Source organism: Triturus cristatus, unplaced genomic scaffold, assembly GCF_964204655.1.
Source record: "Triturus cristatus unplaced genomic scaffold, aTriCri1.1 SCAFFOLD_749, whole genome shotgun sequence".
Lineage (NCBI taxonomy): Eukaryota > Metazoa > Chordata > Amphibia > Caudata > Salamandridae > Triturus > Triturus cristatus.
Window position 1 is genome coordinate 74,635 of NW_028188050.1, and position 18,152 is coordinate 92,786.

General features: G+C 50.4%; 77 non-coding genes and 1 pseudogene across 77 annotated transcripts; all 78 read left to right on the forward strand.

Moving 5' to 3' along the window:
- Window positions 1-47: 47 nt before the first annotated feature.
- LOC146769931 (5S ribosomal RNA) lies at window positions 48-166 on the forward strand. The gene has a single exon (XR_014976003.1). It is a non-coding gene; the product is annotated as a 5S ribosomal RNA (ribosomal RNA).
- Window positions 167-281: 115 nt separating this feature from the next.
- LOC146769932 (5S ribosomal RNA) lies at window positions 282-400 on the forward strand. Its single transcript, XR_014976004.1, has one exon. It is a non-coding gene; the product is annotated as a 5S ribosomal RNA (ribosomal RNA).
- A 115-nt stretch (window positions 401-515) lies between these two features.
- LOC146769933 (5S ribosomal RNA) lies at window positions 516-634 on the forward strand. The gene has a single exon (XR_014976005.1). It is a non-coding gene; the product is annotated as a 5S ribosomal RNA (ribosomal RNA).
- Window positions 635-749: 115 nt separating this feature from the next.
- LOC146769934 (5S ribosomal RNA) lies at window positions 750-866 on the forward strand. The gene has a single exon (XR_014976105.1). It is a non-coding gene; the product is annotated as a 5S ribosomal RNA (ribosomal RNA).
- Window positions 867-981: 115 nt separating this feature from the next.
- LOC146769935 (5S ribosomal RNA) lies at window positions 982-1,100 on the forward strand. Its single transcript, XR_014976006.1, has one exon. It is a non-coding gene; the product is annotated as a 5S ribosomal RNA (ribosomal RNA).
- A 115-nt stretch (window positions 1,101-1,215) lies between these two features.
- LOC146769936 (5S ribosomal RNA) lies at window positions 1,216-1,334 on the forward strand. The gene has a single exon (XR_014976007.1). It is a non-coding gene; the product is annotated as a 5S ribosomal RNA (ribosomal RNA).
- Window positions 1,335-1,449: 115 nt separating this feature from the next.
- Window positions 1,450-1,568, forward strand: LOC146769937 (5S ribosomal RNA). Its single transcript, XR_014976008.1, has one exon. It is a non-coding gene; the product is annotated as a 5S ribosomal RNA (ribosomal RNA).
- Window positions 1,569-1,683: 115 nt separating this feature from the next.
- On the forward strand, window positions 1,684-1,802 carry LOC146769938 (5S ribosomal RNA). The gene has a single exon (XR_014976009.1). It is a non-coding gene; the product is annotated as a 5S ribosomal RNA (ribosomal RNA).
- A 115-nt stretch (window positions 1,803-1,917) lies between these two features.
- Window positions 1,918-2,036, forward strand: LOC146769939 (5S ribosomal RNA). The gene has a single exon (XR_014976010.1). It is a non-coding gene; the product is annotated as a 5S ribosomal RNA (ribosomal RNA).
- A 115-nt stretch (window positions 2,037-2,151) lies between these two features.
- On the forward strand, window positions 2,152-2,270 carry LOC146769940 (5S ribosomal RNA). Its single transcript, XR_014976011.1, has one exon. It is a non-coding gene; the product is annotated as a 5S ribosomal RNA (ribosomal RNA).
- Window positions 2,271-2,385: 115 nt separating this feature from the next.
- LOC146769941 (5S ribosomal RNA) lies at window positions 2,386-2,504 on the forward strand. Its single transcript, XR_014976013.1, has one exon. It is a non-coding gene; the product is annotated as a 5S ribosomal RNA (ribosomal RNA).
- A 115-nt stretch (window positions 2,505-2,619) lies between these two features.
- LOC146769942 (5S ribosomal RNA) lies at window positions 2,620-2,738 on the forward strand. The gene has a single exon (XR_014976014.1). It is a non-coding gene; the product is annotated as a 5S ribosomal RNA (ribosomal RNA).
- Window positions 2,739-2,853: 115 nt separating this feature from the next.
- Window positions 2,854-2,971, forward strand: LOC146769943 (5S ribosomal RNA). Its single transcript, XR_014976099.1, has one exon. It is a non-coding gene; the product is annotated as a 5S ribosomal RNA (ribosomal RNA).
- Window positions 2,972-3,086: 115 nt separating this feature from the next.
- Window positions 3,087-3,205, forward strand: LOC146769944 (5S ribosomal RNA). The gene has a single exon (XR_014976015.1). It is a non-coding gene; the product is annotated as a 5S ribosomal RNA (ribosomal RNA).
- A 115-nt stretch (window positions 3,206-3,320) lies between these two features.
- On the forward strand, window positions 3,321-3,439 carry LOC146769945 (5S ribosomal RNA). Its single transcript, XR_014976016.1, has one exon. It is a non-coding gene; the product is annotated as a 5S ribosomal RNA (ribosomal RNA).
- A 115-nt stretch (window positions 3,440-3,554) lies between these two features.
- On the forward strand, window positions 3,555-3,673 carry LOC146769946 (5S ribosomal RNA). Its single transcript, XR_014976017.1, has one exon. It is a non-coding gene; the product is annotated as a 5S ribosomal RNA (ribosomal RNA).
- Window positions 3,674-3,788: 115 nt separating this feature from the next.
- On the forward strand, window positions 3,789-3,907 carry LOC146769947 (5S ribosomal RNA). The gene has a single exon (XR_014976018.1). It is a non-coding gene; the product is annotated as a 5S ribosomal RNA (ribosomal RNA).
- Window positions 3,908-4,022: 115 nt separating this feature from the next.
- On the forward strand, window positions 4,023-4,141 carry LOC146769948 (5S ribosomal RNA). The gene has a single exon (XR_014976019.1). It is a non-coding gene; the product is annotated as a 5S ribosomal RNA (ribosomal RNA).
- Window positions 4,142-4,256: 115 nt separating this feature from the next.
- On the forward strand, window positions 4,257-4,375 carry LOC146769949 (5S ribosomal RNA). The gene has a single exon (XR_014976020.1). It is a non-coding gene; the product is annotated as a 5S ribosomal RNA (ribosomal RNA).
- Window positions 4,376-4,490: 115 nt separating this feature from the next.
- On the forward strand, window positions 4,491-4,609 carry LOC146769950 (5S ribosomal RNA). The gene has a single exon (XR_014976021.1). It is a non-coding gene; the product is annotated as a 5S ribosomal RNA (ribosomal RNA).
- Window positions 4,610-4,724: 115 nt separating this feature from the next.
- On the forward strand, window positions 4,725-4,843 carry LOC146769951 (5S ribosomal RNA). The gene has a single exon (XR_014976022.1). It is a non-coding gene; the product is annotated as a 5S ribosomal RNA (ribosomal RNA).
- Window positions 4,844-4,958: 115 nt separating this feature from the next.
- On the forward strand, window positions 4,959-5,077 carry LOC146769952 (5S ribosomal RNA). The gene has a single exon (XR_014976024.1). It is a non-coding gene; the product is annotated as a 5S ribosomal RNA (ribosomal RNA).
- Window positions 5,078-5,192: 115 nt separating this feature from the next.
- On the forward strand, window positions 5,193-5,311 carry LOC146769953 (5S ribosomal RNA). The gene has a single exon (XR_014976025.1). It is a non-coding gene; the product is annotated as a 5S ribosomal RNA (ribosomal RNA).
- Window positions 5,312-5,426: 115 nt separating this feature from the next.
- Window positions 5,427-5,545, forward strand: LOC146769954 (5S ribosomal RNA). Its single transcript, XR_014976026.1, has one exon. It is a non-coding gene; the product is annotated as a 5S ribosomal RNA (ribosomal RNA).
- Window positions 5,546-5,660: 115 nt separating this feature from the next.
- Window positions 5,661-5,779, forward strand: LOC146769955 (5S ribosomal RNA). Its single transcript, XR_014976027.1, has one exon. It is a non-coding gene; the product is annotated as a 5S ribosomal RNA (ribosomal RNA).
- A 115-nt stretch (window positions 5,780-5,894) lies between these two features.
- On the forward strand, window positions 5,895-6,013 carry LOC146769956 (5S ribosomal RNA). The gene has a single exon (XR_014976028.1). It is a non-coding gene; the product is annotated as a 5S ribosomal RNA (ribosomal RNA).
- A 115-nt stretch (window positions 6,014-6,128) lies between these two features.
- On the forward strand, window positions 6,129-6,247 carry LOC146769957 (5S ribosomal RNA). Its single transcript, XR_014976029.1, has one exon. It is a non-coding gene; the product is annotated as a 5S ribosomal RNA (ribosomal RNA).
- A 115-nt stretch (window positions 6,248-6,362) lies between these two features.
- On the forward strand, window positions 6,363-6,481 carry LOC146769958 (5S ribosomal RNA). Its single transcript, XR_014976030.1, has one exon. It is a non-coding gene; the product is annotated as a 5S ribosomal RNA (ribosomal RNA).
- Window positions 6,482-6,596: 115 nt separating this feature from the next.
- On the forward strand, window positions 6,597-6,715 carry LOC146769959 (5S ribosomal RNA). The gene has a single exon (XR_014976031.1). It is a non-coding gene; the product is annotated as a 5S ribosomal RNA (ribosomal RNA).
- A 115-nt stretch (window positions 6,716-6,830) lies between these two features.
- LOC146769960 (5S ribosomal RNA) lies at window positions 6,831-6,949 on the forward strand. The gene has a single exon (XR_014976032.1). It is a non-coding gene; the product is annotated as a 5S ribosomal RNA (ribosomal RNA).
- A 115-nt stretch (window positions 6,950-7,064) lies between these two features.
- Window positions 7,065-7,183, forward strand: LOC146769961 (5S ribosomal RNA). The gene has a single exon (XR_014976033.1). It is a non-coding gene; the product is annotated as a 5S ribosomal RNA (ribosomal RNA).
- Window positions 7,184-7,298: 115 nt separating this feature from the next.
- Window positions 7,299-7,417, forward strand: LOC146769962 (5S ribosomal RNA). Its single transcript, XR_014976035.1, has one exon. It is a non-coding gene; the product is annotated as a 5S ribosomal RNA (ribosomal RNA).
- A 115-nt stretch (window positions 7,418-7,532) lies between these two features.
- On the forward strand, window positions 7,533-7,651 carry LOC146769963 (5S ribosomal RNA). The gene has a single exon (XR_014976036.1). It is a non-coding gene; the product is annotated as a 5S ribosomal RNA (ribosomal RNA).
- A 115-nt stretch (window positions 7,652-7,766) lies between these two features.
- LOC146769964 (5S ribosomal RNA) lies at window positions 7,767-7,885 on the forward strand. Its single transcript, XR_014976037.1, has one exon. It is a non-coding gene; the product is annotated as a 5S ribosomal RNA (ribosomal RNA).
- A 115-nt stretch (window positions 7,886-8,000) lies between these two features.
- LOC146769965 (5S ribosomal RNA) lies at window positions 8,001-8,119 on the forward strand. Its single transcript, XR_014976038.1, has one exon. It is a non-coding gene; the product is annotated as a 5S ribosomal RNA (ribosomal RNA).
- A 115-nt stretch (window positions 8,120-8,234) lies between these two features.
- On the forward strand, window positions 8,235-8,353 carry LOC146769966 (5S ribosomal RNA). Its single transcript, XR_014976039.1, has one exon. It is a non-coding gene; the product is annotated as a 5S ribosomal RNA (ribosomal RNA).
- Window positions 8,354-8,468: 115 nt separating this feature from the next.
- Window positions 8,469-8,587, forward strand: LOC146769967 (5S ribosomal RNA). The gene has a single exon (XR_014976040.1). It is a non-coding gene; the product is annotated as a 5S ribosomal RNA (ribosomal RNA).
- Window positions 8,588-8,702: 115 nt separating this feature from the next.
- On the forward strand, window positions 8,703-8,821 carry LOC146769968 (5S ribosomal RNA). The gene has a single exon (XR_014976041.1). It is a non-coding gene; the product is annotated as a 5S ribosomal RNA (ribosomal RNA).
- Window positions 8,822-8,936: 115 nt separating this feature from the next.
- On the forward strand, window positions 8,937-9,055 carry LOC146769969 (5S ribosomal RNA). Its single transcript, XR_014976042.1, has one exon. It is a non-coding gene; the product is annotated as a 5S ribosomal RNA (ribosomal RNA).
- A 115-nt stretch (window positions 9,056-9,170) lies between these two features.
- On the forward strand, window positions 9,171-9,289 carry LOC146769970 (5S ribosomal RNA). The gene has a single exon (XR_014976043.1). It is a non-coding gene; the product is annotated as a 5S ribosomal RNA (ribosomal RNA).
- Window positions 9,290-9,404: 115 nt separating this feature from the next.
- Window positions 9,405-9,523, forward strand: LOC146769971 (5S ribosomal RNA). The gene has a single exon (XR_014976044.1). It is a non-coding gene; the product is annotated as a 5S ribosomal RNA (ribosomal RNA).
- Window positions 9,524-9,638: 115 nt separating this feature from the next.
- On the forward strand, window positions 9,639-9,757 carry LOC146769972 (5S ribosomal RNA). The gene has a single exon (XR_014976046.1). It is a non-coding gene; the product is annotated as a 5S ribosomal RNA (ribosomal RNA).
- Window positions 9,758-9,872: 115 nt separating this feature from the next.
- LOC146769973 (5S ribosomal RNA) lies at window positions 9,873-9,991 on the forward strand. Its single transcript, XR_014976047.1, has one exon. It is a non-coding gene; the product is annotated as a 5S ribosomal RNA (ribosomal RNA).
- A 115-nt stretch (window positions 9,992-10,106) lies between these two features.
- LOC146769974 (5S ribosomal RNA) lies at window positions 10,107-10,225 on the forward strand. Its single transcript, XR_014976048.1, has one exon. It is a non-coding gene; the product is annotated as a 5S ribosomal RNA (ribosomal RNA).
- A 115-nt stretch (window positions 10,226-10,340) lies between these two features.
- Window positions 10,341-10,459, forward strand: LOC146769975 (5S ribosomal RNA). Its single transcript, XR_014976049.1, has one exon. It is a non-coding gene; the product is annotated as a 5S ribosomal RNA (ribosomal RNA).
- A 115-nt stretch (window positions 10,460-10,574) lies between these two features.
- Window positions 10,575-10,693, forward strand: LOC146769976 (5S ribosomal RNA). Its single transcript, XR_014976050.1, has one exon. It is a non-coding gene; the product is annotated as a 5S ribosomal RNA (ribosomal RNA).
- Window positions 10,694-10,808: 115 nt separating this feature from the next.
- Window positions 10,809-10,927, forward strand: LOC146769977 (5S ribosomal RNA). Its single transcript, XR_014976051.1, has one exon. It is a non-coding gene; the product is annotated as a 5S ribosomal RNA (ribosomal RNA).
- Window positions 10,928-11,042: 115 nt separating this feature from the next.
- LOC146769978 (5S ribosomal RNA) lies at window positions 11,043-11,161 on the forward strand. The gene has a single exon (XR_014976052.1). It is a non-coding gene; the product is annotated as a 5S ribosomal RNA (ribosomal RNA).
- Window positions 11,162-11,276: 115 nt separating this feature from the next.
- Window positions 11,277-11,395, forward strand: LOC146769979 (5S ribosomal RNA). The gene has a single exon (XR_014976053.1). It is a non-coding gene; the product is annotated as a 5S ribosomal RNA (ribosomal RNA).
- Window positions 11,396-11,510: 115 nt separating this feature from the next.
- LOC146769980 (5S ribosomal RNA) lies at window positions 11,511-11,629 on the forward strand. The gene has a single exon (XR_014976054.1). It is a non-coding gene; the product is annotated as a 5S ribosomal RNA (ribosomal RNA).
- A 115-nt stretch (window positions 11,630-11,744) lies between these two features.
- Window positions 11,745-11,863, forward strand: LOC146769981 (5S ribosomal RNA). Its single transcript, XR_014976055.1, has one exon. It is a non-coding gene; the product is annotated as a 5S ribosomal RNA (ribosomal RNA).
- A 115-nt stretch (window positions 11,864-11,978) lies between these two features.
- Window positions 11,979-12,097, forward strand: LOC146769982 (5S ribosomal RNA). The gene has a single exon (XR_014976057.1). It is a non-coding gene; the product is annotated as a 5S ribosomal RNA (ribosomal RNA).
- Window positions 12,098-12,212: 115 nt separating this feature from the next.
- LOC146769983 (5S ribosomal RNA) lies at window positions 12,213-12,331 on the forward strand. The gene has a single exon (XR_014976058.1). It is a non-coding gene; the product is annotated as a 5S ribosomal RNA (ribosomal RNA).
- Window positions 12,332-12,446: 115 nt separating this feature from the next.
- On the forward strand, window positions 12,447-12,565 carry LOC146769984 (5S ribosomal RNA). The gene has a single exon (XR_014976059.1). It is a non-coding gene; the product is annotated as a 5S ribosomal RNA (ribosomal RNA).
- A 115-nt stretch (window positions 12,566-12,680) lies between these two features.
- LOC146769985 (5S ribosomal RNA) lies at window positions 12,681-12,799 on the forward strand. The gene has a single exon (XR_014976060.1). It is a non-coding gene; the product is annotated as a 5S ribosomal RNA (ribosomal RNA).
- Window positions 12,800-12,914: 115 nt separating this feature from the next.
- LOC146769986 (5S ribosomal RNA) lies at window positions 12,915-13,033 on the forward strand. The gene has a single exon (XR_014976061.1). It is a non-coding gene; the product is annotated as a 5S ribosomal RNA (ribosomal RNA).
- Window positions 13,034-13,148: 115 nt separating this feature from the next.
- LOC146769987 (5S ribosomal RNA) lies at window positions 13,149-13,267 on the forward strand. The gene has a single exon (XR_014976063.1). It is a non-coding gene; the product is annotated as a 5S ribosomal RNA (ribosomal RNA).
- Window positions 13,268-13,382: 115 nt separating this feature from the next.
- On the forward strand, window positions 13,383-13,500 carry LOC146769988 (5S ribosomal RNA). Its single transcript, XR_014976102.1, has one exon. It is a non-coding gene; the product is annotated as a 5S ribosomal RNA (ribosomal RNA).
- A 115-nt stretch (window positions 13,501-13,615) lies between these two features.
- Window positions 13,616-13,734, forward strand: LOC146769989 (5S ribosomal RNA). Its single transcript, XR_014976064.1, has one exon. It is a non-coding gene; the product is annotated as a 5S ribosomal RNA (ribosomal RNA).
- A 115-nt stretch (window positions 13,735-13,849) lies between these two features.
- Window positions 13,850-13,968, forward strand: LOC146769990 (5S ribosomal RNA). The gene has a single exon (XR_014976065.1). It is a non-coding gene; the product is annotated as a 5S ribosomal RNA (ribosomal RNA).
- Window positions 13,969-14,083: 115 nt separating this feature from the next.
- On the forward strand, window positions 14,084-14,202 carry LOC146769991 (5S ribosomal RNA). The gene has a single exon (XR_014976066.1). It is a non-coding gene; the product is annotated as a 5S ribosomal RNA (ribosomal RNA).
- Window positions 14,203-14,317: 115 nt separating this feature from the next.
- On the forward strand, window positions 14,318-14,436 carry LOC146769992 (5S ribosomal RNA). The gene has a single exon (XR_014976067.1). It is a non-coding gene; the product is annotated as a 5S ribosomal RNA (ribosomal RNA).
- A 111-nt stretch (window positions 14,437-14,547) lies between these two features.
- Window positions 14,548-14,666, forward strand: LOC146769993 (5S ribosomal RNA). Its single transcript, XR_014976083.1, has one exon. It is a non-coding gene; the product is annotated as a 5S ribosomal RNA (ribosomal RNA).
- Window positions 14,667-14,781: 115 nt separating this feature from the next.
- Window positions 14,782-14,900, forward strand: LOC146769994 (5S ribosomal RNA). The gene has a single exon (XR_014976077.1). It is a non-coding gene; the product is annotated as a 5S ribosomal RNA (ribosomal RNA).
- A 115-nt stretch (window positions 14,901-15,015) lies between these two features.
- Window positions 15,016-15,134, forward strand: LOC146769995 (5S ribosomal RNA). The gene has a single exon (XR_014976078.1). It is a non-coding gene; the product is annotated as a 5S ribosomal RNA (ribosomal RNA).
- A 115-nt stretch (window positions 15,135-15,249) lies between these two features.
- LOC146769996 (5S ribosomal RNA) lies at window positions 15,250-15,368 on the forward strand. The gene has a single exon (XR_014976084.1). It is a non-coding gene; the product is annotated as a 5S ribosomal RNA (ribosomal RNA).
- Window positions 15,369-15,482: 114 nt separating this feature from the next.
- Window positions 15,483-15,601, forward strand: LOC146769997 (5S ribosomal RNA). Its single transcript, XR_014976094.1, has one exon. It is a non-coding gene; the product is annotated as a 5S ribosomal RNA (ribosomal RNA).
- A 116-nt stretch (window positions 15,602-15,717) lies between these two features.
- LOC146769998 (5S ribosomal RNA) lies at window positions 15,718-15,836 on the forward strand. Its single transcript, XR_014976069.1, has one exon. It is a non-coding gene; the product is annotated as a 5S ribosomal RNA (ribosomal RNA).
- A 115-nt stretch (window positions 15,837-15,951) lies between these two features.
- Window positions 15,952-16,070, forward strand: LOC146769999 (5S ribosomal RNA). Its single transcript, XR_014976070.1, has one exon. It is a non-coding gene; the product is annotated as a 5S ribosomal RNA (ribosomal RNA).
- A 115-nt stretch (window positions 16,071-16,185) lies between these two features.
- LOC146770000 (5S ribosomal RNA) lies at window positions 16,186-16,304 on the forward strand. Its single transcript, XR_014976103.1, has one exon. It is a non-coding gene; the product is annotated as a 5S ribosomal RNA (ribosomal RNA).
- A 115-nt stretch (window positions 16,305-16,419) lies between these two features.
- On the forward strand, window positions 16,420-16,538 carry LOC146770001 (5S ribosomal RNA). The gene has a single exon (XR_014976071.1). It is a non-coding gene; the product is annotated as a 5S ribosomal RNA (ribosomal RNA).
- Window positions 16,539-16,653: 115 nt separating this feature from the next.
- Window positions 16,654-16,772, forward strand: LOC146770002 (5S ribosomal RNA). The gene has a single exon (XR_014976072.1). It is a non-coding gene; the product is annotated as a 5S ribosomal RNA (ribosomal RNA).
- A 115-nt stretch (window positions 16,773-16,887) lies between these two features.
- LOC146770003 (5S ribosomal RNA) lies at window positions 16,888-17,006 on the forward strand. Its single transcript, XR_014976073.1, has one exon. It is a non-coding gene; the product is annotated as a 5S ribosomal RNA (ribosomal RNA).
- Window positions 17,007-17,121: 115 nt separating this feature from the next.
- On the forward strand, window positions 17,122-17,240 carry LOC146770004 (5S ribosomal RNA). Its single transcript, XR_014976088.1, has one exon. It is a non-coding gene; the product is annotated as a 5S ribosomal RNA (ribosomal RNA).
- A 115-nt stretch (window positions 17,241-17,355) lies between these two features.
- Window positions 17,356-17,474, forward strand: LOC146770005 (5S ribosomal RNA). Its single transcript, XR_014976074.1, has one exon. It is a non-coding gene; the product is annotated as a 5S ribosomal RNA (ribosomal RNA).
- A 115-nt stretch (window positions 17,475-17,589) lies between these two features.
- Window positions 17,590-17,708, forward strand: LOC146770006 (5S ribosomal RNA). The gene has a single exon (XR_014976082.1). It is a non-coding gene; the product is annotated as a 5S ribosomal RNA (ribosomal RNA).
- Window positions 17,709-17,823: 115 nt separating this feature from the next.
- Window positions 17,824-17,942, forward strand: LOC146770007 (5S ribosomal RNA). The gene has a single exon (XR_014976106.1). It is a non-coding gene; the product is annotated as a 5S ribosomal RNA (ribosomal RNA).
- A 115-nt stretch (window positions 17,943-18,057) lies between these two features.
- Window positions 18,058-18,152, forward strand: LOC146770008 (5S ribosomal RNA; annotated as a pseudogene; the record flags this gene model as incomplete).

Below are 18,152 nucleotides of genomic sequence, written 5' to 3' on the forward strand. Positions count from 1 at the left end.
GAAGACGAATGAGTAAAGCCAAGAGCTCCAAAGTCAGAAGTGCTAGGGCCTACGGCCATACCACCCTGAAAGCACCTGATCTCGTCTGATCTCAGAAGTTAAGCAGGGTCGGGCCTGGTTAGTACCTGGATGGGAGACCGCCTGGGAATACCAGGTGCTGTAGGCTTTTTGGTATTTTTTTTCTTTCGCTTTAGGTGAATGAGGGTGGTTTGTCTCGTTTCCTAGGCTAGCCCTGAAGACGAATGAGTAAAGCCAAGAGCTCCAAAGTCAGAAGTGCTAGGGCCTACGGCCATACCACCCTGAAAGCACCTGATCTCGTCTGATCTCAGAAGTTAAGCAGGGTCGGGCCTGGTTAGTACCTGGATGGGAGACCGCCTGGGAATACCAGGTGCTGTAGGCTTTTTGGTATTTTTTTTCTTTCGCTTTAGGTGAATGAGGGTGGTTTGTCTCGTTTCCTAGGCTAGCCCTGAAGACGAATGAGTAAAGCCAAGAGCTCCAAAGTCAGAAGTGCTAGGGCCTACGGCCATACCACCCTGAAAGCACCTGATCTCGTCTGATCTCAGAAGTTAAGCAGGGTCGGGCCTGGTTAGTACCTGGATGGGAGACCGCCTGGGAATACCAGGTGCTGTAGGCTTTTTGGTATTTTTTTTCTTTCGCTTTAGGTGAATGAGGGTGGTTTGTCTCGTTTCCTAGGCTAGCCCTGAAGACGAATGAGTAAAGCCAAGAGCTCCAAAGTCAGAAGTGCTAGGGCCTACGGCCATACCACCCTGAAAGCCTGATCTCGTCTGATCTCAGAAGTTAAGCAGGGTCGGGCCTGGTTAGTACCTGGATGGGAGACCGCCTGGGAATACCAGGTGCTGTAGGCTTTTTGGTATTTTTTTTCTTTCGCTTTAGGTGAATGAGGGTGGTTTGTCTCGTTTCCTAGGCTAGCCCTGAAGACGAATGAGTAAAGCCAAGAGCTCCAAAGTCAGAAGTGCTAGGGCCTACGGCCATACCACCCTGAAAGCACCTGATCTCGTCTGATCTCAGAAGTTAAGCAGGGTCGGGCCTGGTTAGTACCTGGATGGGAGACCGCCTGGGAATACCAGGTGCTGTAGGCTTTTTGGTATTTTTTTTCTTTCGCTTTAGGTGAATGAGGGTGGTTTGTCTCGTTTCCTAGGCTAGCCCTGAAGACGAATGAGTAAAGCCAAGAGCTCCAAAGTCAGAAGTGCTAGGGCCTACGGCCATACCACCCTGAAAGCACCTGATCTCGTCTGATCTCAGAAGTTAAGCAGGGTCGGGCCTGGTTAGTACCTGGATGGGAGACCGCCTGGGAATACCAGGTGCTGTAGGCTTTTTGGTATTTTTTTTCTTTCGCTTTAGGTGAATGAGGGTGGTTTGTCTCGTTTCCTAGGCTAGCCCTGAAGACGAATGAGTAAAGCCAAGAGCTCCAAAGTCAGAAGTGCTAGGGCCTACGGCCATACCACCCTGAAAGCACCTGATCTCGTCTGATCTCAGAAGTTAAGCAGGGTCGGGCCTGGTTAGTACCTGGATGGGAGACCGCCTGGGAATACCAGGTGCTGTAGGCTTTTTGGTATTTTTTTTCTTTCGCTTTAGGTGAATGAGGGTGGTTTGTCTCGTTTCCTAGGCTAGCCCTGAAGACGAATGAGTAAAGCCAAGAGCTCCAAAGTCAGAAGTGCTAGGGCCTACGGCCATACCACCCTGAAAGCACCTGATCTCGTCTGATCTCAGAAGTTAAGCAGGGTCGGGCCTGGTTAGTACCTGGATGGGAGACCGCCTGGGAATACCAGGTGCTGTAGGCTTTTTGGTATTTTTTTTCTTTCGCTTTAGGTGAATGAGGGTGGTTTGTCTCGTTTCCTAGGCTAGCCCTGAAGACGAATGAGTAAAGCCAAGAGCTCCAAAGTCAGAAGTGCTAGGGCCTACGGCCATACCACCCTGAAAGCACCTGATCTCGTCTGATCTCAGAAGTTAAGCAGGGTCGGGCCTGGTTAGTACCTGGATGGGAGACCGCCTGGGAATACCAGGTGCTGTAGGCTTTTTGGTATTTTTTTTCTTTCGCTTTAGGTGAATGAGGGTGGTTTGTCTCGTTTCCTAGGCTAGCCCTGAAGACGAATGAGTAAAGCCAAGAGCTCCAAAGTCAGAAGTGCTAGGGCCTACGGCCATACCACCCTGAAAGCACCTGATCTCGTCTGATCTCAGAAGTTAAGCAGGGTCGGGCCTGGTTAGTACCTGGATGGGAGACCGCCTGGGAATACCAGGTGCTGTAGGCTTTTTGGTATTTTTTTTCTTTCGCTTTAGGTGAATGAGGGTGGTTTGTCTCGTTTCCTAGGCTAGCCCTGAAGACGAATGAGTAAAGCCAAGAGCTCCAAAGTCAGAAGTGCTAGGGCCTACGGCCATACCACCCTGAAAGCACCTGATCTCGTCTGATCTCAGAAGTTAAGCAGGGTCGGGCCTGGTTAGTACCTGGATGGGAGACCGCCTGGGAATACCAGGTGCTGTAGGCTTTTTGGTATTTTTTTTCTTTCGCTTTAGGTGAATGAGGGTGGTTTGTCTCGTTTCCTAGGCTAGCCCTGAAGACGAATGAGTAAAGCCAAGAGCTCCAAAGTCAGAAGTGCTAGGGCCTACGGCCATACCACCCTGAAAGCACCTGATCTCGTCTGATCTCAGAAGTTAAGCAGGGTCGGGCCTGGTTAGTACCTGGATGGGAGACCGCCTGGGAATACCAGGTGCTGTAGGCTTTTTGGTATTTTTTTTCTTTCGCTTTAGGTGAATGAGGGTGGTTTGTCTCGTTTCCTAGGCTAGCCCTGAAGACGAATGAGTAAAGCCAAGAGCTCCAAAGTCAGAAGTGCTAGGGCCTACGGCCATACCACCCTGAAAGCACCTGATCTCGTCTGATCTCAGAAGTTAAGCAGGGTCGGGCCTGGTTAGTACCTGGATGGAGACCGCCTGGGAATACCAGGTGCTGTAGGCTTTTTGGTATTTTTTTTCTTTCGCTTTAGGTGAATGAGGGTGGTTTGTCTCGTTTCCTAGGCTAGCCCTGAAGACGAATGAGTAAAGCCAAGAGCTCCAAAGTCAGAAGTGCTAGGGCCTACGGCCATACCACCCTGAAAGCACCTGATCTCGTCTGATCTCAGAAGTTAAGCAGGGTCGGGCCTGGTTAGTACCTGGATGGGAGACCGCCTGGGAATACCAGGTGCTGTAGGCTTTTTGGTATTTTTTTTCTTTCGCTTTAGGTGAATGAGGGTGGTTTGTCTCGTTTCCTAGGCTAGCCCTGAAGACGAATGAGTAAAGCCAAGAGCTCCAAAGTCAGAAGTGCTAGGGCCTACGGCCATACCACCCTGAAAGCACCTGATCTCGTCTGATCTCAGAAGTTAAGCAGGGTCGGGCCTGGTTAGTACCTGGATGGGAGACCGCCTGGGAATACCAGGTGCTGTAGGCTTTTTGGTATTTTTTTTCTTTCGCTTTAGGTGAATGAGGGTGGTTTGTCTCGTTTCCTAGGCTAGCCCTGAAGACGAATGAGTAAAGCCAAGAGCTCCAAAGTCAGAAGTGCTAGGGCCTACGGCCATACCACCCTGAAAGCACCTGATCTCGTCTGATCTCAGAAGTTAAGCAGGGTCGGGCCTGGTTAGTACCTGGATGGGAGACCGCCTGGGAATACCAGGTGCTGTAGGCTTTTTGGTATTTTTTTTCTTTCGCTTTAGGTGAATGAGGGTGGTTTGTCTCGTTTCCTAGGCTAGCCCTGAAGACGAATGAGTAAAGCCAAGAGCTCCAAAGTCAGAAGTGCTAGGGCCTACGGCCATACCACCCTGAAAGCACCTGATCTCGTCTGATCTCAGAAGTTAAGCAGGGTCGGGCCTGGTTAGTACCTGGATGGGAGACCGCCTGGGAATACCAGGTGCTGTAGGCTTTTTGGTATTTTTTTTCTTTCGCTTTAGGTGAATGAGGGTGGTTTGTCTCGTTTCCTAGGCTAGCCCTGAAGACGAATGAGTAAAGCCAAGAGCTCCAAAGTCAGAAGTGCTAGGGCCTACGGCCATACCACCCTGAAAGCACCTGATCTCGTCTGATCTCAGAAGTTAAGCAGGGTCGGGCCTGGTTAGTACCTGGATGGGAGACCGCCTGGGAATACCAGGTGCTGTAGGCTTTTTGGTATTTTTTTTCTTTCGCTTTAGGTGAATGAGGGTGGTTTGTCTCGTTTCCTAGGCTAGCCCTGAAGACGAATGAGTAAAGCCAAGAGCTCCAAAGTCAGAAGTGCTAGGGCCTACGGCCATACCACCCTGAAAGCACCTGATCTCGTCTGATCTCAGAAGTTAAGCAGGGTCGGGCCTGGTTAGTACCTGGATGGGAGACCGCCTGGGAATACCAGGTGCTGTAGGCTTTTTGGTATTTTTTTTCTTTCGCTTTAGGTGAATGAGGGTGGTTTGTCTCGTTTCCTAGGCTAGCCCTGAAGACGAATGAGTAAAGCCAAGAGCTCCAAAGTCAGAAGTGCTAGGGCCTACGGCCATACCACCCTGAAAGCACCTGATCTCGTCTGATCTCAGAAGTTAAGCAGGGTCGGGCCTGGTTAGTACCTGGATGGGAGACCGCCTGGGAATACCAGGTGCTGTAGGCTTTTTGGTATTTTTTTTCTTTCGCTTTAGGTGAATGAGGGTGGTTTGTCTCGTTTCCTAGGCTAGCCCTGAAGACGAATGAGTAAAGCCAAGAGCTCCAAAGTCAGAAGTGCTAGGGCCTACGGCCATACCACCCTGAAAGCACCTGATCTCGTCTGATCTCAGAAGTTAAGCAGGGTCGGGCCTGGTTAGTACCTGGATGGGAGACCGCCTGGGAATACCAGGTGCTGTAGGCTTTTTGGTATTTTTTTTCTTTCGCTTTAGGTGAATGAGGGTGGTTTGTCTCGTTTCCTAGGCTAGCCCTGAAGACGAATGAGTAAAGCCAAGAGCTCCAAAGTCAGAAGTGCTAGGGCCTACGGCCATACCACCCTGAAAGCACCTGATCTCGTCTGATCTCAGAAGTTAAGCAGGGTCGGGCCTGGTTAGTACCTGGATGGGAGACCGCCTGGGAATACCAGGTGCTGTAGGCTTTTTGGTATTTTTTTTCTTTCGCTTTAGGTGAATGAGGGTGGTTTGTCTCGTTTCCTAGGCTAGCCCTGAAGACGAATGAGTAAAGCCAAGAGCTCCAAAGTCAGAAGTGCTAGGGCCTACGGCCATACCACCCTGAAAGCACCTGATCTCGTCTGATCTCAGAAGTTAAGCAGGGTCGGGCCTGGTTAGTACCTGGATGGGAGACCGCCTGGGAATACCAGGTGCTGTAGGCTTTTTGGTATTTTTTTTCTTTCGCTTTAGGTGAATGAGGGTGGTTTGTCTCGTTTCCTAGGCTAGCCCTGAAGACGAATGAGTAAAGCCAAGAGCTCCAAAGTCAGAAGTGCTAGGGCCTACGGCCATACCACCCTGAAAGCACCTGATCTCGTCTGATCTCAGAAGTTAAGCAGGGTCGGGCCTGGTTAGTACCTGGATGGGAGACCGCCTGGGAATACCAGGTGCTGTAGGCTTTTTGGTATTTTTTTTCTTTCGCTTTAGGTGAATGAGGGTGGTTTGTCTCGTTTCCTAGGCTAGCCCTGAAGACGAATGAGTAAAGCCAAGAGCTCCAAAGTCAGAAGTGCTAGGGCCTACGGCCATACCACCCTGAAAGCACCTGATCTCGTCTGATCTCAGAAGTTAAGCAGGGTCGGGCCTGGTTAGTACCTGGATGGGAGACCGCCTGGGAATACCAGGTGCTGTAGGCTTTTTGGTATTTTTTTTCTTTCGCTTTAGGTGAATGAGGGTGGTTTGTCTCGTTTCCTAGGCTAGCCCTGAAGACGAATGAGTAAAGCCAAGAGCTCCAAAGTCAGAAGTGCTAGGGCCTACGGCCATACCACCCTGAAAGCACCTGATCTCGTCTGATCTCAGAAGTTAAGCAGGGTCGGGCCTGGTTAGTACCTGGATGGGAGACCGCCTGGGAATACCAGGTGCTGTAGGCTTTTTGGTATTTTTTTTCTTTCGCTTTAGGTGAATGAGGGTGGTTTGTCTCGTTTCCTAGGCTAGCCCTGAAGACGAATGAGTAAAGCCAAGAGCTCCAAAGTCAGAAGTGCTAGGGCCTACGGCCATACCACCCTGAAAGCACCTGATCTCGTCTGATCTCAGAAGTTAAGCAGGGTCGGGCCTGGTTAGTACCTGGATGGGAGACCGCCTGGGAATACCAGGTGCTGTAGGCTTTTTGGTATTTTTTTTCTTTCGCTTTAGGTGAATGAGGGTGGTTTGTCTCGTTTCCTAGGCTAGCCCTGAAGACGAATGAGTAAAGCCAAGAGCTCCAAAGTCAGAAGTGCTAGGGCCTACGGCCATACCACCCTGAAAGCACCTGATCTCGTCTGATCTCAGAAGTTAAGCAGGGTCGGGCCTGGTTAGTACCTGGATGGGAGACCGCCTGGGAATACCAGGTGCTGTAGGCTTTTTGGTATTTTTTTTCTTTCGCTTTAGGTGAATGAGGGTGGTTTGTCTCGTTTCCTAGGCTAGCCCTGAAGACGAATGAGTAAAGCCAAGAGCTCCAAAGTCAGAAGTGCTAGGGCCTACGGCCATACCACCCTGAAAGCACCTGATCTCGTCTGATCTCAGAAGTTAAGCAGGGTCGGGCCTGGTTAGTACCTGGATGGGAGACCGCCTGGGAATACCAGGTGCTGTAGGCTTTTTGGTATTTTTTTTCTTTCGCTTTAGGTGAATGAGGGTGGTTTGTCTCGTTTCCTAGGCTAGCCCTGAAGACGAATGAGTAAAGCCAAGAGCTCCAAAGTCAGAAGTGCTAGGGCCTACGGCCATACCACCCTGAAAGCACCTGATCTCGTCTGATCTCAGAAGTTAAGCAGGGTCGGGCCTGGTTAGTACCTGGATGGGAGACCGCCTGGGAATACCAGGTGCTGTAGGCTTTTTGGTATTTTTTTTCTTTCGCTTTAGGTGAATGAGGGTGGTTTGTCTCGTTTCCTAGGCTAGCCCTGAAGACGAATGAGTAAAGCCAAGAGCTCCAAAGTCAGAAGTGCTAGGGCCTACGGCCATACCACCCTGAAAGCACCTGATCTCGTCTGATCTCAGAAGTTAAGCAGGGTCGGGCCTGGTTAGTACCTGGATGGGAGACCGCCTGGGAATACCAGGTGCTGTAGGCTTTTTGGTATTTTTTTTCTTTCGCTTTAGGTGAATGAGGGTGGTTTGTCTCGTTTCCTAGGCTAGCCCTGAAGACGAATGAGTAAAGCCAAGAGCTCCAAAGTCAGAAGTGCTAGGGCCTACGGCCATACCACCCTGAAAGCACCTGATCTCGTCTGATCTCAGAAGTTAAGCAGGGTCGGGCCTGGTTAGTACCTGGATGGGAGACCGCCTGGGAATACCAGGTGCTGTAGGCTTTTTGGTATTTTTTTTCTTTCGCTTTAGGTGAATGAGGGTGGTTTGTCTCGTTTCCTAGGCTAGCCCTGAAGACGAATGAGTAAAGCCAAGAGCTCCAAAGTCAGAAGTGCTAGGGCCTACGGCCATACCACCCTGAAAGCACCTGATCTCGTCTGATCTCAGAAGTTAAGCAGGGTCGGGCCTGGTTAGTACCTGGATGGGAGACCGCCTGGGAATACCAGGTGCTGTAGGCTTTTTGGTATTTTTTTTCTTTCGCTTTAGGTGAATGAGGGTGGTTTGTCTCGTTTCCTAGGCTAGCCCTGAAGACGAATGAGTAAAGCCAAGAGCTCCAAAGTCAGAAGTGCTAGGGCCTACGGCCATACCACCCTGAAAGCACCTGATCTCGTCTGATCTCAGAAGTTAAGCAGGGTCGGGCCTGGTTAGTACCTGGATGGGAGACCGCCTGGGAATACCAGGTGCTGTAGGCTTTTTGGTATTTTTTTTCTTTCGCTTTAGGTGAATGAGGGTGGTTTGTCTCGTTTCCTAGGCTAGCCCTGAAGACGAATGAGTAAAGCCAAGAGCTCCAAAGTCAGAAGTGCTAGGGCCTACGGCCATACCACCCTGAAAGCACCTGATCTCGTCTGATCTCAGAAGTTAAGCAGGGTCGGGCCTGGTTAGTACCTGGATGGGAGACCGCCTGGGAATACCAGGTGCTGTAGGCTTTTTGGTATTTTTTTTCTTTCGCTTTAGGTGAATGAGGGTGGTTTGTCTCGTTTCCTAGGCTAGCCCTGAAGACGAATGAGTAAAGCCAAGAGCTCCAAAGTCAGAAGTGCTAGGGCCTACGGCCATACCACCCTGAAAGCACCTGATCTCGTCTGATCTCAGAAGTTAAGCAGGGTCGGGCCTGGTTAGTACCTGGATGGGAGACCGCCTGGGAATACCAGGTGCTGTAGGCTTTTTGGTATTTTTTTTCTTTCGCTTTAGGTGAATGAGGGTGGTTTGTCTCGTTTCCTAGGCTAGCCCTGAAGACGAATGAGTAAAGCCAAGAGCTCCAAAGTCAGAAGTGCTAGGGCCTACGGCCATACCACCCTGAAAGCACCTGATCTCGTCTGATCTCAGAAGTTAAGCAGGGTCGGGCCTGGTTAGTACCTGGATGGGAGACCGCCTGGGAATACCAGGTGCTGTAGGCTTTTTGGTATTTTTTTTCTTTCGCTTTAGGTGAATGAGGGTGGTTTGTCTCGTTTCCTAGGCTAGCCCTGAAGACGAATGAGTAAAGCCAAGAGCTCCAAAGTCAGAAGTGCTAGGGCCTACGGCCATACCACCCTGAAAGCACCTGATCTCGTCTGATCTCAGAAGTTAAGCAGGGTCGGGCCTGGTTAGTACCTGGATGGGAGACCGCCTGGGAATACCAGGTGCTGTAGGCTTTTTGGTATTTTTTTTCTTTCGCTTTAGGTGAATGAGGGTGGTTTGTCTCGTTTCCTAGGCTAGCCCTGAAGACGAATGAGTAAAGCCAAGAGCTCCAAAGTCAGAAGTGCTAGGGCCTACGGCCATACCACCCTGAAAGCACCTGATCTCGTCTGATCTCAGAAGTTAAGCAGGGTCGGGCCTGGTTAGTACCTGGATGGGAGACCGCCTGGGAATACCAGGTGCTGTAGGCTTTTTGGTATTTTTTTTCTTTCGCTTTAGGTGAATGAGGGTGGTTTGTCTCGTTTCCTAGGCTAGCCCTGAAGACGAATGAGTAAAGCCAAGAGCTCCAAAGTCAGAAGTGCTAGGGCCTACGGCCATACCACCCTGAAAGCACCTGATCTCGTCTGATCTCAGAAGTTAAGCAGGGTCGGGCCTGGTTAGTACCTGGATGGGAGACCGCCTGGGAATACCAGGTGCTGTAGGCTTTTTGGTATTTTTTTTCTTTCGCTTTAGGTGAATGAGGGTGGTTTGTCTCGTTTCCTAGGCTAGCCCTGAAGACGAATGAGTAAAGCCAAGAGCTCCAAAGTCAGAAGTGCTAGGGCCTACGGCCATACCACCCTGAAAGCACCTGATCTCGTCTGATCTCAGAAGTTAAGCAGGGTCGGGCCTGGTTAGTACCTGGATGGGAGACCGCCTGGGAATACCAGGTGCTGTAGGCTTTTTGGTATTTTTTTTCTTTCGCTTTAGGTGAATGAGGGTGGTTTGTCTCGTTTCCTAGGCTAGCCCTGAAGACGAATGAGTAAAGCCAAGAGCTCCAAAGTCAGAAGTGCTAGGGCCTACGGCCATACCACCCTGAAAGCACCTGATCTCGTCTGATCTCAGAAGTTAAGCAGGGTCGGGCCTGGTTAGTACCTGGATGGGAGACCGCCTGGGAATACCAGGTGCTGTAGGCTTTTTGGTATTTTTTTTCTTTCGCTTTAGGTGAATGAGGGTGGTTTGTCTCGTTTCCTAGGCTAGCCCTGAAGACGAATGAGTAAAGCCAAGAGCTCCAAAGTCAGAAGTGCTAGGGCCTACGGCCATACCACCCTGAAAGCACCTGATCTCGTCTGATCTCAGAAGTTAAGCAGGGTCGGGCCTGGTTAGTACCTGGATGGGAGACCGCCTGGGAATACCAGGTGCTGTAGGCTTTTTGGTATTTTTTTTCTTTCGCTTTAGGTGAATGAGGGTGGTTTGTCTCGTTTCCTAGGCTAGCCCTGAAGACGAATGAGTAAAGCCAAGAGCTCCAAAGTCAGAAGTGCTAGGGCCTACGGCCATACCACCCTGAAAGCACCTGATCTCGTCTGATCTCAGAAGTTAAGCAGGGTCGGGCCTGGTTAGTACCTGGATGGGAGACCGCCTGGGAATACCAGGTGCTGTAGGCTTTTTGGTATTTTTTTTCTTTCGCTTTAGGTGAATGAGGGTGGTTTGTCTCGTTTCCTAGGCTAGCCCTGAAGACGAATGAGTAAAGCCAAGAGCTCCAAAGTCAGAAGTGCTAGGGCCTACGGCCATACCACCCTGAAAGCACCTGATCTCGTCTGATCTCAGAAGTTAAGCAGGGTCGGGCCTGGTTAGTACCTGGATGGGAGACCGCCTGGGAATACCAGGTGCTGTAGGCTTTTTGGTATTTTTTTTCTTTCGCTTTAGGTGAATGAGGGTGGTTTGTCTCGTTTCCTAGGCTAGCCCTGAAGACGAATGAGTAAAGCCAAGAGCTCCAAAGTCAGAAGTGCTAGGGCCTACGGCCATACCACCCTGAAAGCACCTGATCTCGTCTGATCTCAGAAGTTAAGCAGGGTCGGGCCTGGTTAGTACCTGGATGGGAGACCGCCTGGGAATACCAGGTGCTGTAGGCTTTTTGGTATTTTTTTTCTTTCGCTTTAGGTGAATGAGGGTGGTTTGTCTCGTTTCCTAGGCTAGCCCTGAAGACGAATGAGTAAAGCCAAGAGCTCCAAAGTCAGAAGTGCTAGGGCCTACGGCCATACCACCCTGAAAGCACCTGATCTCGTCTGATCTCAGAAGTTAAGCAGGGTCGGGCCTGGTTAGTACCTGGATGGGAGACCGCCTGGGAATACCAGGTGCTGTAGGCTTTTTGGTATTTTTTTTCTTTCGCTTTAGGTGAATGAGGGTGGTTTGTCTCGTTTCCTAGGCTAGCCCTGAAGACGAATGAGTAAAGCCAAGAGCTCCAAAGTCAGAAGTGCTAGGGCCTACGGCCATACCACCCTGAAAGCACCTGATCTCGTCTGATCTCAGAAGTTAAGCAGGGTCGGGCCTGGTTAGTACCTGGATGGGAGACCGCCTGGGAATACCAGGTGCTGTAGGCTTTTTGGTATTTTTTTTCTTTCGCTTTAGGTGAATGAGGGTGGTTTGTCTCGTTTCCTAGGCTAGCCCTGAAGACGAATGAGTAAAGCCAAGAGCTCCAAAGTCAGAAGTGCTAGGGCCTACGGCCATACCACCCTGAAAGCACCTGATCTCGTCTGATCTCAGAAGTTAAGCAGGGTCGGGCCTGGTTAGTACCTGGATGGGAGACCGCCTGGGAATACCAGGTGCTGTAGGCTTTTTGGTATTTTTTTTCTTTCGCTTTAGGTGAATGAGGGTGGTTTGTCTCGTTTCCTAGGCTAGCCCTGAAGACGAATGAGTAAAGCCAAGAGCTCCAAAGTCAGAAGTGCTAGGGCCTACGGCCATACCACCCTGAAAGCACCTGATCTCGTCTGATCTCAGAAGTTAAGCAGGGTCGGGCCTGGTTAGTACCTGGATGGGAGACCGCCTGGGAATACCAGGTGCTGTAGGCTTTTTGGTATTTTTTTTCTTTCGCTTTAGGTGAATGAGGGTGGTTTGTCTCGTTTCCTAGGCTAGCCCTGAAGACGAATGAGTAAAGCCAAGAGCTCCAAAGTCAGAAGTGCTAGGGCCTACGGCCATACCACCCTGAAAGCACCTGATCTCGTCTGATCTCAGAAGTTAAGCAGGGTCGGGCCTGGTTAGTACCTGGATGGGAGACCGCCTGGGAATACCAGGTGCTGTAGGCTTTTTGGTATTTTTTTTCTTTCGCTTTAGGTGAATGAGGGTGGTTTGTCTCGTTTCCTAGGCTAGCCCTGAAGACGAATGAGTAAAGCCAAGAGCTCCAAAGTCAGAAGTGCTAGGGCCTACGGCCATACCACCCTGAAAGCACCTGATCTCGTCTGATCTCAGAAGTTAAGCAGGGTCGGGCCTGGTTAGTACCTGGATGGGAGACCGCCTGGGAATACCAGGTGCTGTAGGCTTTTTGGTATTTTTTTTCTTTCGCTTTAGGTGAATGAGGGTGGTTTGTCTCGTTTCCTAGGCTAGCCCTGAAGACGAATGAGTAAAGCCAAGAGCTCCAAAGTCAGAAGTGCTAGGGCCTACGGCCATACCACCCTGAAAGCACCTGATCTCGTCTGATCTCAGAAGTTAAGCAGGGTCGGGCCTGGTTAGTACCTGGATGGGAGACCGCCTGGGAATACCAGGTGCTGTAGGCTTTTTGGTATTTTTTTTCTTTCGCTTTAGGTGAATGAGGGTGGTTTGTCTCGTTTCCTAGGCTAGCCCTGAAGACGAATGAGTAAAGCCAAGAGCTCCAAAGTCAGAAGTGCTAGGGCCTACGGCCATACCACCCTGAAAGCACCTGATCTCGTCTGATCTCAGAAGTTAAGCAGGGTCGGGCCTGGTTAGTACCTGGATGGGAGACCGCCTGGGAATACCAGGTGCTGTAGGCTTTTTGGTATTTTTTTTCTTTCGCTTTAGGTGAATGAGGGTGGTTTGTCTCGTTTCCTAGGCTAGCCCTGAAGACGAATGAGTAAAGCCAAGAGCTCCAAAGTCAGAAGTGCTAGGGCCTACGGCCATACCACCCTGAAAGCACCTGATCTCGTCTGATCTCAGAAGTTAAGCAGGGTCGGGCCTGGTTAGTACCTGGATGGGAGACCGCCTGGGAATACCAGGTGCTGTAGGCTTTTTGGTATTTTTTTTCTTTCTCTTTAGGTGAATGAGGGTGGTTTGTCTCGTTTCCTAGGCTAGCCCTGAAGACGAATGAGTAAAGCCAAGAGCTCCAAAGTCAGAAGTGCTAGGGCCTACGGCCATACCACCCTGAAAGCACCTGATCTCGTCTGATCTCAGAAGTTAAGCAGGGTCGGGCCTGGTTAGTACCTGGATGGGAGACCGCCTGGGAATACCAGGTGCTGTAGGCTTTTTGGTATTTTTTTTCTTTCGCTTTAGGTGAATGAGGGTGGTTTGTCTCGTTTCCTAGGCTAGCCCTGAAGACGAATGAGTAAAGCCAAGAGCTCCAAAGTCAGAAGTGCTAGGGCCTACGGCCATACCACCCTGAAAGCACCTGATCTCGTCTGATCTCAGAAGTTAAGCAGGGTCGGGCCTGGTTAGTACCTGGATGGGAGACCGCCTGGGAATACCAGGTGCTGTAGGCTTTTTGGTATTTTTTTTCTTTCGCTTTAGGTGAATGAGGGTGGTTTGTCTCGTTTCCTAGGCTAGCCCTGAAGACGAATGAGTAAAGCCAAGAGCTCCAAAGTCAGAAGTGCTAGGGCCTACGGCCATACCACCCTGAAAGCACCTGATCTCGTCTGATCTCAGAAGTTAAGCAGGGTCGGGCCTGGTTAGTACCTGGATGGGAGACCGCCTGGAATACCAGGTGCTGTAGGCTTTTTGGTATTTTTTTTCTTTCGCTTTAGGTGAATGAGGGTGGTTTGTCTCGTTTCCTAGGCTAGCCCTGAAGACGAATGAGTAAAGCCAAGAGCTCCAAAGTCAGAAGTGCTAGGGCCTACGGCCATACCACCCTGAAAGCACCTGATCTCGTCTGATCTCAGAAGTTAAGCAGGGTCGGGCCTGGTTAGTACCTGGATGGGAGACCGCCTGGGAATACCAGGTGCTGTAGGCTTTTTGGTATTTTTTTTCTTTCGCTTTAGGTGAATGAGGGTGGTTTGTCTCGTTTCCTAGGCTAGCCCTGAAGACGAATGAGTAAAGCCAAGAGCTCCAAAGTCAGAAGTGCTAGGGCCTACGGCCATACCACCCTGAAAGCACCTGATCTCGTCTGATCTCAGAAGTTAAGCAGGGTCGGGCCTGGTTAGTACCTGGATGGGAGACCGCCTGGGAATACCAGGTGCTGTAGGCTTTTTGGTATTTTTTTTCTTTCGCTTTAGGTGAATGAGGGTGGTTTGTCTCGTTTCCTAGGCTAGCCCTGAAGACGAATGAGTAAAGCCAAGAGCTCCAAAGTCAGAAGTGCTAGGGCCTACGGCCATACCACCCTGAAAGCACCTGATCTCGTCTGATCTCAGAAGTTAAGCAGGGTCGGGCCTGGTTAGTACCTGGATGGGAGACCGCCTGGGAATACCAGGTGCTGTAGGCTTTTTGGTATTTTTTTTCTTTCGCTTTAGGTGAATGAGGGTGGTTTGTCTCGTTTCCTAGGCTAGCCCTGAAGACGAATGAGTAAAGCCAAGAGCTCCAAAGTCAGAAGTGCTAGGGCCTACGGCCATACCACCCTGAAAGCACCTGATCTCGTCTGATCTCAGAAGTTAAGCAGGGTCGGGCCTGGTTAGTACCTGGATGGGAGACCGCCTGGGAATACCAGGTGCTGTAGGCTTTTTGGTATTTTTTTTCTTTCGCTTTAGGTGAATGAGGGTGGTTTGTCTCGTTTCCTAGGCTAGCCCTGAAGACGAATGAGTAAAGCCAAGAGCTCCAAAGTCAGAAGTGCTCCTACGGCCATACCACCCTGAAAGCACCTGATCTCGTCTGATCTCAGAAGTTAAGCAGGGTCGGGCCTGGTTAGTACCTGGATGGGAGACCGCCTGGGAATACCAGGTGCTGTAGGCTTTTTGGTATTTTTTTTCTTTCGCTTTAGGTGAATGAGGGTGGTTTGTCTCGTTTCCTAGGCTAGCCCTGAAGACGAATGAGTAAAGCCAAGAGCTCCAAAGTCAGAAGTGCTAGGGCCTATGGCCATACCACCCTGAAAGCACCTGATCTCGTCTGATCTCAGAAGTTAAGCAGGGTCGGGCCTGGTTAGTACCTGGATGGGAGACCGCCTGGGAATACCAGGTGCTGTAGGCTTTTTGGTATTTTTTTTCTTTCGCTTTAGGTGAATGAGGGTGGTTTGTCTCGTTTCCTAGGCTAGCCCTGAAGACGAATGAGTAAAGCCAAGAGCTCCAAAGTCAGAAGTGCTAGGGCCTACGGCCATACCACCCTGAAAGCACCTGATCTCGTCTGATCTCAGAAGTTAAGCAGGGTCGGGCCTGGTTAGTACCTGGATGGGAGACCGCCAGGGAATACCAGGTGCTGTAGGCTTTTTGGTATTTTTTTTCTTTCGCTTTAGGTGAATGAGGGTGGTTTGTCTCGTTTCCTAGGCTAGCCCTGAAGACGAATGAGTAAAGCCAAGAGCTCCAAAGTCAGAAGTGCTAGGTCCTACGGCCATACCACCCTGAAAGCACCTGATCTCGTCTGATCTCAGAAGTTAAGCAGGGTCGGGCCTGGTTAGTACCTGGATGGGAGACCGCCTGGGAATACCAGGTGCTGTAGGCTTTTTGGTTTTTTTTTCTTTCGCTTTAGGTGAATCAGGGTGGTTTGTCTCGTTTCCTAGGCTAGCCCTGAAGACGAATGAGTAAAGCCAAGAGCTCCAAAGTCAGAAGTGCTAGGGCCTATGGCCATACCACCCTGAAAGCACCTGATCTCATCTGATCTCAGAAGTTAAGCAGGGTCAGGCCTGGTTAGTACCTGGATGGGAGACCGCCTGGGAATACCAGGTGCTGTAGGCTTTTTGGTATTTTTTTTCTTTCGCGTTTAGGTGAATGAGGGTGGTTTGTCTCGTTTCCTAGGCTAGCCCTGAAGACGAATGAGTAAAGCCAAGAGCTCCAAAGTCAGAAGTGCTAGGGCCTACGGCCATACCACCCTGAAAGCACCTGATCTCGTCTGATCTCAGAAGTTAAGCAGGGTCGGGCCTGGTTAGTACCTGGATGGGAGACCGCCTGGGAATACCAGGTGCTGTAGGCTTTTTGGTATTTTTTTTCTTTCGCTTTAGGTGAATGAGGGTGGTTTGTCTCGTTTCCTAGGCTAGCCCTGAAGACGAATGAGTAAAGCCAAGAGCTCCAAAGTCAGAAGTGCTAGGGCCTACGGCCATACCACCCTGAAAGCACCTGATCTCGTCTGATCTCAGAAGTTAAGCAGGGTCGGGCCTGGTTAGTACCTGGATGGGAGACCGCCTGGGAATACCAGGTGCTGTAGGCTTTTTGGTATTTTTTTTCTTTCGCTTTAGGTGAATGAGGGTGGTTTGTCTCGTTTCCTAGGCTAGCCCTGAAGACGAATGAGTAAAGCCAAGAGCTCCAAAGTCAGAAGTGCTAGGGCCTACGGCCATACCACCCTGAAAGCACCTGATCTCTTCTGATCTCAGAAGTTAAGCAGGGTCGGGCATGGTTAGTACCTGGATGGGAGACCGCCTGGGAATACCAGGTGCTGTAGGCTTTTTGGTATTTTTTTTCTTTCGCTTTAGGTGAATGAGGGTGGTTTGTCTCGTTTCCTAGGCTAGCCCTGAAGACGAATGAGTAAAGCCAAGAGCTTCAAAGTCAGAAGTGCTAGGGCCTACGGCCATACCACCCTGAAAGCACCTGATCTCGTCTGATCTCAGAAGTTAAGCAGGGTCGGGCCTGGTTAGTACCTGGATGGGAGACCGCCTGGGAATACCAGGTGCTGTAGGCTTTTTGGTATTTTTTTTCTTTCGCTTTAGGTGAATGAGGGTGGTTTGTCTCGTTTCCTAGGCTAGCCCTGAAGACGAATGAGTAAAGCCAAGAGCTCCAAAGTCAGAAGTGCTAGGGCCTACGGCCATACCACCCTGAAAGCACCTGATCTCGTCTGATCTCAGAAGTTAAGCAGGGTCGGGCCTGGTTAGTACCTGGATGGGAGACCGCCTGGGAATACCAGGTGCTGTAGGCTTTTTGGTATTTTTTTTCTTTCGCTTTAGGTGAATGAGGGTGGTTTGTCTCGTTTCCTAGGCTAGCCCTGAAGACGAATGAGTAAAGCCAAGAGCTCCAAAGTCAGAAGTGCTAGGGCCTACGGCCATACCACCCTGAAAGCACCTGATCTCGTCTGATCTCAGAAGTTAAGCAGGGTCGGGCCTGGTTAGTACCTGGATGGGAGACCGCCTGGGAATACCAGGTGCTGTAGGCTTTTTGGTATTTTTTTTCTTTCGCTTTAGGTGAATGAGGGTGGTTTGTCTCGTTTCCTAGGCTAGCCCTGAAGACGAATGAGTAAAGCCAAGAGCTCCAAAGTCAGAAGTGCTAGGGCCTACGGCCATACCACCCTGAAAGCACCTGATCTTGTCTGATCTCAGAAGTTAAGCAGGGTCGGGCCTGGTTAGTACCTGGATGGGAGACCGCCTGGGAATACCAGGTGCTGTAGGCTTTTTGGTATTTTTTTTCTTTCGCTTTAGGTGAATGAGGGTGGTTTGTCTCGTTTCCTAGGCTAGCCCTGAAGACGAATGAGTAAAGCCAAGAGCTCCAAAGTCAGAAGTGCTAGGGCCTACGGCCATACCACCCTGAAAGCACCTGATCTCGTCTGATCTCAGAAGTTAAGCAGGGTCGGGCCTGGTTAGTACCTGGATGGGAGACCGCCTGGGAATACCAGGTGCTGTAGGCTTTTTGGTATTTTTTTTCTTTCGCTTTAGGTGAATGAGGGTGGTTTGTCTCGTTTCCTAGGCTAGCCCTGAAGACGAATGAGTAAAGCCAAGAGCTCCAAAGTCAGAAGTGCTAGGGCCTACGGCCATACTACCCTGAAAGCACCTGATCTCGTCTGATCTCAGAAGTTAAGCAGGGTCGGGCCTGGTTAGTACCTGGATGGGAGACCGCCTGGGAATACCAGGTGCTGTAGGCTTTTTGGTATTTTTTTTCTTTCGCTTTAGGTGAATGAGGGTGGTTTGTCTCGTTTCCTAGGCTAGCCCTGAAGACGAATGAGTAAAGCCAAGAGCTCCAAAGTCAGAAGTGCTAGGTCCTACGGCCATACCACCCTGAAAGCACCTGATCTCGTCTGATCTCAGAAGTTAAGCAGGGTCGGGCCTGGTTAGCACCTGGATGGGAGACCGCCTGGCAATACCAGGTGCTGTAGGCTTTTTGGTATTTTTTTTCTTTCGCTTTAGGTGAATGAGGGTGGTTTGTCTCGTTTCCTAGGCTAGCCCTGAAGACGAATGAGTAAAGCCAAGAGCTCCAAAGTCAGAAGTGCTAGGGCCTACGGCCATACCACCCTGAAAGCACCTGATCTCGTCTGATCTCAGAAGTTAAGCAGGGTCGGGCCTGGTTAGTACCTGGATGGGAGACCGCC